At 45.3% G+C, this 5000-nt stretch overlaps 2 protein-coding genes across 13 annotated transcripts in view; one reads left to right on the top strand and one right to left on the bottom strand.

Annotated features, from left to right (window-relative positions):
• The window catches only part of LOC147034689 (uncharacterized), a 17785-nt gene extending 17594 nt beyond the window's left edge, over positions 1 to 191 (bottom strand). Inside the window, exon 1 of the mRNA XM_085887208.1 lies at positions 59 to 191. The gene's annotated coding sequence lies outside the window, so the exon portion shown is untranslated. The remainder of the gene's footprint in view (positions 1 to 58) is intronic.
• The window catches only part of C1H22orf23 (chromosome 1 C22orf23 homolog), a 105011-nt gene that overhangs the window by 24331 nt on the left and 75680 nt on the right, over positions 1 to 5000 (top strand). For 5 of the 12 annotated variants that reach the window (XM_085887157.1, XM_085887160.1, XM_085887193.1 and 2 more), the window contains exon 1: positions 1 to 109. This exon is cut by the window's left edge. The exons of the other annotated variants lie outside the window; for them this stretch is intronic. The gene's annotated coding sequence lies outside the window, so the exon portion shown is untranslated. The remainder of the gene's footprint in view (positions 110 to 5000) is intronic. 12 annotated transcript variants of the gene reach the window in all.

Raw genomic sequence — 5000 nt, 5'->3', positions numbered from 1 at the left:
TTTTAATGAAAAGGCCAACGAACGTCATTGATATTGTTTAACGAGAAGGTGCATTTACCTTGTCGGTGTGGACCACCTTCAATGACTGTTGCTCCGTTGAGATCCTGAGGTGAATGGGAACCTTGCGAGCTGAGGCAGTTGGCGTGAGGCCGTTGTACCAAACTGTGAAGTAAACCTGACGAGGGAGTTTTAATCACCAGTTTTTATTTAACTGAATTTTATGACAGCACCGAAGTCGAACGACATGTGTATATCTTTATATATATATATACTGTATATATATATATATATATATATATATATATATATATATATATATATATATATCATATATATATATGTATATATATACATATATATATATGTATATATATACATATATATATATATATATATATATATATATATATATATATATATATATATATATATATATATATATATATATATATATATATATATATATATATATATATATATATATATATATATATATATATATATATATATATATATATATATATATATATATATATATATATATATATATATATATATATATATATATATATATATATATATATATATATATGTATATATATATATATATATACATATATATATATATATATATATATATATATATATATATATATATATATATATATATATATATATATATATATATATATATATATATATATATATATATATATATACATATATATATATATATACATATATATATATATATATATATATATATATATATATATATATTTATATATATATTGTTGCACGCCGGGGGTCGGAGACGACAACGACCACTAGGTGGGGGAGGCGGCGTCGTCTCCCACCAGACTCCCCAGAATTGTAGGCCGTCGCTCTCGGATAACTCAGTAAGCCGGCGGGTCGCTTAACCGACCGTGGACGCCAATACCTCAACCGCATAGCGTCGGGTCTTTTTGTCTAGAACCAATTTACCTAATTAACTACGCAATTTTGACTACCGGGGAACCACGCCCTCAGCACGTCTTGCTCGAACCGGTTCACTCTACCGACTACCAACTCCGGTTCGGGTGCAGTCGAGCGGAACTGCCAAAGCCGTGCCGGTTATGATGAACGGATTATCGGGTATAAAAAAACCCGGCTAAACTCAGATCCGAACCATGCTCGACCAATGCAAGAAAGGATGGAAACGAACTGGGAACATTTCTACAATTGTTTTATTTACAAATAAATAAAAGACACGGCAAGACTTATCGTGGATATGCAAGCAAGATTTACAAGGATTCAAGCACTTAAACAGTTTCTACTTTCAAGACTGGTCCACGCACATCAGACGCACACTCGGACGATTTATTGAAAGATCCTCGCAGCCAGAGAGGGAGAGACGAGCTGGGGGTCGCAGTTCATGTGGGTACCTGCACGTTGAAGGGAGGGAGTGCTCCGTGGTGCGGCACCTGCCAATAGTCGTGCAGCTTGGCCCACGGTCACACGCGTGGGGCTCGTGCCCGCGGAGGAACTCGAGTCGAGTGGTCAGAATCACAGGGCGAGAATCAGGGTCACGGACAAGACCCAGCAAATCTCCAACGAACGCCCCACGCAGAACTCTCTCAGCAACAACCAACGAACCCCTTCAGAAACTCTCCGCTGCAACAACCAAGGAACTCCTTCAGAACTCAGAACTCTCTCAGCAATCAAACCTCCTGCAGTTGGGTTACCTTATTTAGGAGGTTGGTGGCAGGATTTGCATTCCGGCCACCGTAAAACCCTTCATTCCACAAAACACAAAAACACAAAGAAATCTGAAAACCCACTCCGTGGGAGTACCTCCTGTGCAGCTACCCTCCGCAGGGGAGCTCACCGGATGGCGAGATTGGGGCAAAGCTTCCGGACCCCCACTCTTTGATGATAGGAGGAAAAGCACGGAGTAACCTTCCCGGGTCAGATTGAGATAGTGTGTGTCAGGGTGGTTGGTGCTGAGGTGTCGTAAACCAGACGGCGGTCCCCTTTGGTTAACCGAAGGCGGTCCCTTCGGGTGAAAGCCTGGAATGTCCCATCCCTAAGAGAGGATGTTCACCTGTCTTTGTTATCAGCTGAGCTCAAGTGTTTGAACATCAGTATTGCAGCACTCTGAAGTTTGGAGACCGGATAGTGGCGAGATTATGGTGGGTGGTTTCACCAATTGTTGGTCCTGTTGGTCTGATAGTTCCCATGCCCAAGGAGTTGCTGCAGCTGTTTCCAACAAGCTGACTACAATGATAAGTGAGGTAACACCGATCAACGAGCGTACGAGACGAAGGATTTGTCACTCCTTGGGTGTCATTTCGCTGGTCTCTGTATATACTCCGATTGAGGCGAGTGATCTCACCGTGAAGCATGCATTCTATGCCACACTCGAGTCTGTGGTTGATCAGTGCCCCAGGCGAGATACTTTTCTCGTCTTGGGGGATTTCAATGCATTGACTGGAACTGATATGGATGGTAATGAGACGTGTGTTCGTCCCCATGGGTCTGGAACTGTGAACCAGAATAGCACGAAGTTCCTTGACAATGCAAAAAGTCATGGACTGAGGGTGGCCGTTTCATGGTTTCAGCACCCACACGCTCATCGCTGGACTTGGTATTCCAACACTGGCAGTGTGGCAAAGGAGATTTACCATCTGCTTGTGAATGGTCACTGGAGGACAATCCAGAACTGCAGTGTTTACCGGAGTGCTCAGTTCCTCAATCCCGACCACAGGCTTCTGGTAGCAACTCTGAAGTTGCAGATTAAATCTGGGAGAATGGTACCATTCTGGCCTTGGCTGGATGTTAGCAAGCTCAAGGATGAGAGGGAGCTGAGAAGTTTGTGAACAGTCTGAGTGGGGATTTGAGGGTTCTGGGTGCTTTGGGGAATCCTGAAGAGTTGTGGAGTTCCTTCAACACCACCATCCTTGATGTTGCCGGTGGATGTCTTTGAACTCACCGGAGGGCGAAGAAGAATTTGATCAGGGTCGCAGGGCCAGACTTAATGGCAGAGCTGAGCTTTTCAAGGAGTTGAGGCGTAAAACTGAACGTGCGCGAAGGGTGGGCAAGGAGGCCTATGTGCGAGGAATCTGTGAGGGGGTAGAGCATCACCTGTAGTGAAGTGATTCTCATCCTGCTTACAGTGAAATTTGTACATTGTGTTCCTCCAATTCCATCTCTCGGTGTACTGCAGTTAAAGTGAATGGTGGTGGGCTCTTGACAGAGGAGTCCAAAGTGAAGAACCGCTGGGCCGTTTACTTTGAGCAGTTGTAACAGGCTGATCCACAAGCTGTTGCATTGGATGTCAGGGGTGTTACTGTCCCTATTGCTGACCCTCCAATCAACTGTGATCCACCTTCGTTTGTGGAAACACAGGCTGTGGTGAACTGGTTGAAATGGGGGATAGCTCCTGCAATCTGTGGCATACATGCTCAATTTCTCAAGGGTTGTGGAAATGCTGCACCCGTGTCGTTGCATGCAGTTGTGTATTCTGCCTGGAACACGGGCATCATCCCGACTGATTTGAAAAGGGTCCTTGTTGACCCTCTCTGGAAAGGGAAGTGTGATCGCCAGGACTGCAACAACTTATGAGGGGTGACGTTGCTCTCAGTGCCAGACAAGGTCTTTGCTCAGAAAATTATTGATAGGGTTCGCCACCATCTGCGTGAGTACCAACACCCAGAGCAGTCAGGCTTTACACCAAAGAGGTCAACGATTGACCATATGCTTGCTCTTCGGGTCCTCACTGAATGCAGACGAGAGTTTTGGCAGGGGCTGCTTGCAGCTTATATTGATCTCTGCAAAGCGTTCGATTCAGTGAATCAGGATGCCCTATGGCCTCTGCTGTATTCATGGTCTTCGTGGGGTGCCACCAACACTGATCAATCTGATGTCTGAACGAAACTCTGGTACTGAGAGTGCTGTGAGATGTGGTGGTACCATCTCTGACCTATTTCCAGTTGTTGCTGGAGTTCGTCAGGGGAGTGTCCTGGCCACCACACTTTTCAGCACTTATATGGACTGGATTCTGGCTAGGATGTTGGAGAGATCAAGCTGTGGTGCATCATTTGGGAATGTCAAGATCTCTGACCTTGATTTTACAGATGATGCAGTCATCTTTGCAGAGACTCTGGATATCTCTTTGGGGGCCTTCGACGTGTTGAATGAGGAGTCGGAGCCACTGGTATTATGGGTTTCCTGGGTCAAAACGAATATCCAGGCTTTCAATGGCATATTGGATGCTGCTATCTTGTTTGTACGTGTTTGTGGTGAGGATGTTGAGGTCATGGAGAGATTCACTTACCTTGGCAGTGATATTCATGCCTCTGCTGGCTGTGAGTCAGAGGTCAGTACATGTCTGGGTCAGGCCTTGGGAGTCATGGAATCACTGGATCATACGGTGTGGCGCTGTCGGTACCTGTGCAGGAGAATGAAAGTCTGAGTGTTCCGGTCCATGGTGCTTCCAGTCTTGCTCTACAGATGTGAGACTAGGATTCTCATCAGGGATTCGAGATGGACATTTAATTCCTTTGGTACCAGGTCTCTTCGGAGAATCCTTGGCTATTGCTGGTCGGACTTTGTGTGCCGTGCGGTTGCTGAGAGAGACTCAAATGAGATTTGTTGCCTGCATAGTCCGTGAGCATCAGCAGTGGCTGTATGTACTTGTGGCACGTTTTTCTGATGCTGATCTTGCTCACCAGATTATCTCAGGGATGGAGCCTTGTGAGTGGAGGAGGCCAATGGGCGAACCACGTGCCTCGTGGTTGCAGCATATTGATCAACATCTCAAGGAGATGGGGATGGGTCAGGCATCTGCCTTAGGGATGGGGCAGGCATCTGCCAGGGGGATGGCCAGATGGAGGCCCCTGGAGTACCGGCGGAAAGTGGACGCAGCGACGCGCTGCTATGGCACGTGCTCCCATATCTGACCTGATCTGAGCAACATCTACAATCGGGAGATTGAGGTACCTCTACAATCAGGAAATCGA

This window comes from Eptatretus burgeri, chromosome 1 (genome assembly GCF_056783735.1).
Source record: "Eptatretus burgeri isolate ZD-2024b chromosome 1, Ebu_testis_v1, whole genome shotgun sequence".
Classification (NCBI taxonomy): domain Eukaryota; kingdom Metazoa; phylum Chordata; class Myxini; order Myxiniformes; family Myxinidae; genus Eptatretus; species Eptatretus burgeri.
The sequence above is the reverse complement of the archived record's forward strand: the minus strand, read 5'-3'. Positions and strand labels throughout refer to the sequence as shown.